We start from the raw sequence: 8,006 nt of genomic DNA, 5'->3' as shown, positions 1-8,006 counted from the left end.
CCTATTCATCCGGTCGTAGGGCTGAGCCTTATAGGATGATCTGAGAAAAGAGTTAATTTGATCCAATTCTAATCACCTATGAGGAATTACTTCCAACGCGGATTGAGAAGAATCTTGTGACTCATGTTTAGTCCAAGCCAAAAAAAAGCCCCCATATCCTAAAGGCTAGGATGTTGATGCCATATGCAGCTATCACATAAGAATGTTTCGGACATTCCACTAAAAACTGTAAGGCATTGAAGTGCAAGGTCCAGAATTTGATTGATTCGGGGGCTTGGACATTGGAAGAATGATGGGGCATTTTGTTGCTAATCAAGAAGAGATCTTTGTATCTACCATGAACCTTCTTGCATTTGCATTAAGAGCATTGTTTTGTTTGAACTCGTTTTGGTTTTTCTTTAACATTTTCTTAAATATTTTTTTAAATCTTTTGATGATTGAACTTATGCTACCTTCTAAGGTTGTGAACAGTTGAATGAGTTTTAATCTTGTGGTTCTTTTAATATCAAATGAATTACAGATTCTTTTATTTGTTCAAAAATTATAGATTTTTTACATATGACAATATTAGACCTTTTTTGTACCATCTAAAACAAAAAATAAATTCTCCTGATTCTTTACCTGAAATAATTCACGGTCACTACCAAAATACCAAATTTTGATATTACACCTCTTTGAGACTTTGAAATATCACCTTTATCTTCTCGAGACAAAAAGTCATACCCTTACCCTTCGTTGAGCCAATAAAGTCACACCGTCGTCTTCTTAGACGCAAAACCGATATTTTTCTACCAATAAAACCTAAAAGCAATGAGTATAAGATGTTTACTTGTACGAGAATGGTTCTCCATGGGAAACATGATAGAGCATCTCGAATCAACTTTCTGAAGATTAGCCTAAAAATTGAGACATGCTAGAAGCAAGAAGAAAGAAGGAAATTAATTCAAAATACTTCTACCATGCATTAACTACATTGTTTGCATGTGAATAAAATTAATCCTGAAAATCTATCCCTCTAGAGACACCTCTTCTTCAAGGACTTTCGTGTATGAAATGATGAATGACTTTTTTTCATTTATCCATTCACAAAATGAGAAAATATATCCTTTGTTGTCCCCATTTTGAGTCTGAATTATTTTTTCTTCTCATTCAACCCTAACAAAGATCACCCTCCACACTGGGGGCAAAGGTGAAGGAAATATGCTCGCAGGAGTGAAGACCATCAATTTATGTCATTGTGAAATAAAATACGAAATAACAACGAGTCGCAAAGTTGATCAAATGAAAAATACGAAGATCAAATCAAGACGAGGATAGAAAAAGAAGAAAGAGAACAAATTAACTATTTCAAGATGAGTGATTCATTGAGCCTCAAGCCACAAGGTTGATCAAGTACTATAATTTCAAAGATCCAAAATCAATTCACCATAAGATCATGGAACATCAAGAGAAAATAAGACACATACGAGAATATTCAAATCTAGTAAGAGAAGATTGAATACAAAGAACGAATTGATCCTTGGTTCGATAACCCTTAAACATTTTTAGGCCTATTTATCCATATTTTCATAACCGTGAACCATACCCTACACTATGCGCCTAAAAAGTCTCTTAATCATACATAGATTTATGAACAGAAGAGATTATCTTAAGATTTCATCCCTCCTCTCAGGATTAATTTTTTATTTACAAAAGATTTTCTAAAATCTTTAATGCATGATAGAGAAAAAATGAAAAAAATAGGGTTTAAGATGTAAAATTTTGAATAACTTCTTGAAAACAAAGAAGGATTCGAGTTGAAAACATGAAAATGCAGCTCGAATATGAAGATCGTACAGCTGTTGTATAGGAGACGATCTCACAAATCCCTTGACAAGACATTGCACAACCCGAATGTGCTCATGAGAGATAAGAACCAGAGAACACTTCTAGTAGATGATCATAGAAGCTATTCCATCAGATTAATGAATATCAAAGAAACAATAATGCCAGATCTTGACCAAAGACAACAACCTGAGACATCTTATCATTTCATTACTTAACCCTACCTCAAAATTAGCATTAATCTTAGCATTTGTCAAATAGCTATAATTTTTGAAGGATTAAAAGTGTAATTAATTATTTGATATCCAATGAACTCTTATCTTATGACTGGTATCAATTGTGGAACCTAGAAAAAGGGTAATATTTTTTCAATTTTTTTGATTAAACATTTTTCAAAATTATTTTAATTGATCTTTTTCAAATTTTGAAAATAAAAGAAGAATAAAAACATTTTCAAACAAGATAATCTCTCTGGAGTAGATCTTGGTGGTCGACACAAGACTATCACACACAAAGCTCAAGCTTAAAATCAATACTTGAGCAATAAATGATAAATGTTAGAGCATTTTAAAGGCCCATATCTTCCAGGAATACAAGATCATTGAATCAAATATATTTATTTTCAATGAGTCAAAAAGGCATGAAGACTGAAAATGGTGAAGCAGAGACAGTGGAGTTTACTGTATATGATTGTTTTGTCCATTATCACAATATACAGTTGAATTATTCTGGTGATTTCCCATGCATTAATGTTGGCAAGCCAAAGCGTCTCACTTATTCCCATTGACCTTTGCTCTTTGGTGTCCTTGCAACGCTATACAAAAGCTCTGAACACCATGCAAAAAGCTTATCTGGTTGAAAAATCTAGGCAGAAGCCACATGAAAGGATGAATAAGTTACCGAATGTTTTACGAACCAGTAACTATGGCGTTGAACTAATGTTGCGATCATGAAGTGTTTCTATAAATTCTAATTTGACCCAAAGATAAGGTTTTCTTCTACAACCCCAAGGTTAAAAGTGAGGAATGGTGAAGATTTCTTTCCATGGAATGGGCGACAAAATTTTAACAACAATAAACTAGTAGAGCCACCTAAGATTGAATGATAGGATATGGTTAACTTCTCGGCACGATATGATACAAATATCATTGTTAGAGATCTAATTAGATGTGGAGACATGAAAGGAATTAGGATAGACCCTCCCTTTGATGTGTTTCAAGAGTTAAATCAGAACAGACGTTGCTATCCTGATGTTAGAGTGGATAAAATATTTGAGGACATCCAATCTAAACTTCTTGGAGCTCCACAGTTCCTCCTTTATGAATTTTACCTAATAAGAAAAATTATAATCTTTATGAATCTTGTCGAGTTTGGCATAATCACAAGTGTATGGCTCCAACTAGGGTCAATGATCAATACCTTATGAATTTTCTTCTAAAAATCAATACAAAGCTTAGAGGACTGAATTCGATGTTAGAAATTGAGAAAACACCTTCAATTTCAGTTGTTTCTACGGTTTCAACCATTATCATTGGCATGAATGTGTCTAATGGATCTCCTAGGCAGTCTGATATTCCATCAATTGATGCGGTGGTCAGCTCCAAGCAGTGGCCTTTAACTTCCCGCTATAAGGCAACAACACATACACAACCATCAAAGCTTGAAATGATGGATTCTCTTTTCAAAGAAAGAATAAAAATTTTATTGGATTTTGCACAAGTTCATGCAGGAAAGCTAAATTTATCAGGGGTAAAAATTTGTTGAGGCAAGAAGTAATTGACACGAGTCAAGAATTGTAAAAGTATACTCTGGTGAAAAATGAAGAACACCAAATCAGAGATAAAATGAAGAATGCTCATGCAACCATTCCCACCATTGATCAAGAAAACATGTATCAACATAAATATACACGTTACATGAATTTGCACCTTTGCATTATACATTCATTATCGCATGCAATAAAACTTTATTTCCCCTCTCGTGAGGATGCCTTTATAATCTCTTTTGAGAAACCAATTTCATCTTTCTCAATATTATTTGTCTAAAAAAATCAATATAGTCTTTCTTAAGATTGTTTTTCCCTAAAATCCTTATTTCATTTTTCTTAAAGGCCATTTTTCTCCTCTCACGATGACATCGTCTAATTTTTCTTTCTCAAGATCATTTTCTACTCACGAAGACAAAATCAAAATAAATATCAAATCAAATACATGAAATAAACTCTAACTTGACGTCCATAAAAAAATCAAGATAGTCATTCTTAAATACATCATTTTCCAAAGATCTTTCAGAAAAGAAAAGTTTGGTTATGACTAGACATCCACAGCACGAAGAAACAATGTCATTCACAGATTTGACATCCTGAAATGAATGATCAGATCTTCTAAAAGTATCTAGATCTCCTCAACAAGAAGGAGAAATGTCATCATTGGAATTGACATCAAGCAACGATTAGCTCTCCTCAACACGAATAAGCCATGTTGTTTTCAAAGACAAATTATCTACAGATAACTAGACATTCTCAGCAAGAATGAACAATGTTGTCTCCAGACTCAAAATGACTAGTCTTCCTTATCGAGAAGGAACCATGTCAAATTGATTCGTCAAAATACGACCAGACGTCCTCAACAAGATGAAATATCATTTTCAGATTTCCCAAGAAAAGGAAATACTAAGGCAACTAGATCTCCTTAACATGCAGAGTAGATTGTCTGCCACCTTTGAGATTGTTTCTCTCAAAACAAAGTTTTGTCTCGTTTGAGATAATTTCATTTGAAACAAAATTGATCTCATTTGAGATTATTTGTCTCAAAATAAATTTTGTCTTGCGTGAGACAGTTTTCCCTCTAAACACAAATTTTAAAATTGTTTCACTTGAAACAAAATTGATATCACTTTAGATTGTATTCCTAAAAACAAAATTCATCTTGCTTGAGATAATTTTCCCTTGAAACAAAAATTTTGAAATTGTTTCACTTGAAACAAAATTTTATCTCACTTGATATAGCTTCCCTAGAAACAAATTTCTTTCCACTTATTTGATTTCGCTCAAATGTTGAATATTTGACAGGAATTAGTAGAGTTAGCAGAGAATTTCACTCCAAAAACCCATGTTGAAGAAGAAGATTTCATTTTCAAGTAAATTATTGGCAACTATGACTAGATCTCCTTAACTATAAGGAGCAATGTCATCATTAGATTTGGCACCGAGCAACGATTAGATCTCATCAACATGAATGAGCCATGTCGTTTTCAAAAAAAAAGTTATCTCCATATAACTAAAATTCCTCAACACGAAGGAACAATGTATTCCATCGACCAGATCTCCTCAACGCGAAGGAGTAGTGTCATCCTCGGACAATCAGACTTTCTCAACGTGAAGGAATCGTGTTGTCTCCAAATTATTCAAATATGGCTAGACATCCTCAATGCGAAGGAACAATGTCATCCACCGATTAGATCTCCTCAACGCGAAGGAGTAGTATCATCCTCAAACAATTAGACTTCCTCAACATGAAGGAATCATGTTGTCTCCAAATTATCCAAATATGGATAGACATCCTCAACACGAAGGAACGATGTCATCCACCGACCAGATCTCCTCAACGCGAAGGAGTAGTGTCATATTCAGACAATCAGACTTTCTCAACGTGAAGGAACTATGTTATCTTTAAGATTATCCAGATTGACCCGACTTCCTCAATGAGAAGGAACAACGTCATATGAAAGCGGCCAAGACTCTTTAACATGGATGAACAATGTCGTCTTCAATCCCATATTATATCCGGATTGACCCGATTCAAAATAATTCAAAATAATTAAAAAATCCCCATTTTGTAAATAAATTCATAATTATTTTTTTAAATATAATTATTTTCAAAAATTGTTATGACACAAACTATTGAATGCATATGAGGACGAACGATTAGAATTCCTTGAAGGGTTTCAAAAGTATAAGATTTTACAAATCGGCGGATGCCCTCGATTGAAAGAAATTGTGATCAATAAAGGAGTAATTCCTGGTCTTCAAAACCTAAAAGTCATTGAATGCCAATAGTTCACGACATTGCCACATGGTTGGGAAAATAAAGCCAATATAAATGAAGTTTATTTTTCTGACGTTTCGACTGAACTTATGGAGAACATATGCATATCAAAAGGGATGGATCCGCAAGCAATCACATCCATCATGTTAAGTATACAAGAAGGCGCTGAAGTTGTGTTCAATATAACAAGATGGAGCGTTGAAGTTGTACTCAATATAATAAGATGGTTTGAATGATTTTCACTGGCTGGGTTAATTAGTTAGTACTTGTGTCTCTAGTTGGTCATTCGTCTGTAGATTGCTTTGTGATGTTGCTCGTATTAGCCTCGGGGTCTTGATGGATATCCTTATCAAGTTTGTTTAGTATCCTGAGGGGTTGGTCTTCGTGCTTTGTGCATGGGATGCTTGGAGTGTTAGTGTTCGGAGGGAGTTTGGCTGTTGTTGTGTTTTGCTTTGTCATTGGTTGGGAGGTTTTGCTTATGGTGTTTTAATTATAAGCAATTTTTCGTTTTGGTCAAATTCTACTCATATAACACTGATATGAACATTGTTTTTCCTTCACTTAGTTTAGGGAGATTTTTTAACGAGTCATGTCATTGTTTTTCCTCTCTTGTATGATCCATGTTAGAAATCAAACCTGATTGGCATATATAGAAACTTTATGAAGCTAAGGTAACAATAGCTGGCAAGAATTTAATTATGGAAAGGAAATATAAAGTTGCATGGATATGCAAATAACCACATGGAGAATAAAGTGTCAGCAGCTTGAATTGGAATATGTCAACATATTGACTTGTATGGCAACAACAATACAATTGCAAAGTTGAAGATAAATACGGTAATTGATGAGGCATTTAGAGGCAGTTTTGTTTCTTTATAAATATGCGTATTTAGCCTAAGTTTAGGAATGTAATATGAGTGATATGCTAGTGAAAAAAATATTGAGAGTTAAAAGATAAGCTTAGCAAAGCTTTGAATAGCAAGTGTTGTGTTTGTGAACTAGCTGCAGCTAGTGTTTGTACCATATTTTATTTTGGTTTGTATTAATAATAGTGTGAGTTATAAAAATTACCAAGTGCCCACTTACGCTTCCAACAAGTGGTATCAAAGCTTGGTTCGAGTTTACACAACAGTGAAGATGACCAACATGATTCATCTACAAATCCTGAAATTGACAAAAAATGAATTATGACAATTGGAGTATTCAAATAAAAGTTCTACTTGGTTCCCAAGATTGTTGGGATATCGTCAAATATGGTTACACCGAGACTGAAAATGCAGCAGCAGAAGCAACCTTGACCAATGAAGAAAAGATGATATTGAAGGAATCCCGCAAAAAAAGAATGAGTTATTCTTTATTTTTCAAGGAGTAGGCGAATCTACATTTGAATTTTTTTTTGATACGAATACCACAAAACAAGTGTGGGATATTTTACAAAAATCTCTCCAAAGTGCCAAAAAAGCGAAAAATGTATGTTTATAATCTCTTGGAGCTGAGTTTGAGATGTTAAAAATGAAAAATACGAAAAATATCGATGATTACATTAGCCATTTAAAAGCATAGTAAATGAAATGAAGCGAAATGGTAAATCACTTAATGAAGTTAGAGTGATGGAAAAGATTTTACGGTCGTTGATACAAAAATTCGACTATGTGGTCATGACAATCGAAGAATCGAAAGATTTATCTCAAATATCGATTGATGAGCTTGTGGGTTCACTTCAAGCCCATGAGCAGAAAATGAAACAAAATGAAGATTCTGAAAATTTGGAGCAAGCTTTACAAAGCAAGATGAATGTCAATGAAGGAGAAGCTAGCAACGGCTACACACGAGGCCGAGGAAATTGTGGTGATTACCTTAGAAGAAATAGAGGTAGATGAGGAGTACAAGGATGTGGTGGACGGTCATATGTCATTGATTAAATAAGTGAAAACAATCAAACATCAGGTCGTGGACGAAGATTTAGAGGCCGAGGCCGAGGTAGAGGCAGATATCAACAAGGAAATAAATCCAAGGTACAATGTTATAATTGTAAAAATATGGTCATTATAGTTAAAAGTGTAGATCTGCTCTTAAAAAAGAAAAAGAAATAATGTGGCAGCAGTTGAAGAAGAAAAATTGAAAAATCTCATGTAT

At 33.9% G+C, this 8,006-nt stretch overlaps 1 pseudogene; it reads left to right on the top strand.

Annotated features, from left to right (window-relative positions):
- Positions 1–292: 292 nt before the first annotated feature.
- Positions 293–3,588, top strand: LOC120138434 (annotated as a pseudogene).
- The last annotated feature ends 4,418 nt before the right edge of the window (positions 3,589–8,006 follow it).

This window comes from Hibiscus syriacus, unplaced genomic scaffold (assembly GCF_006381635.1).
Source record: "Hibiscus syriacus cultivar Baekdansim isolate YM2019G1 unplaced genomic scaffold, ASM638163v2 tig00110691_pilon, whole genome shotgun sequence".
In the NCBI taxonomy this organism is placed as follows: domain Eukaryota; kingdom Viridiplantae; phylum Streptophyta; class Magnoliopsida; order Malvales; family Malvaceae; genus Hibiscus; species Hibiscus syriacus.
This window is presented reverse-complemented; position numbering and strand designations above follow the sequence as displayed.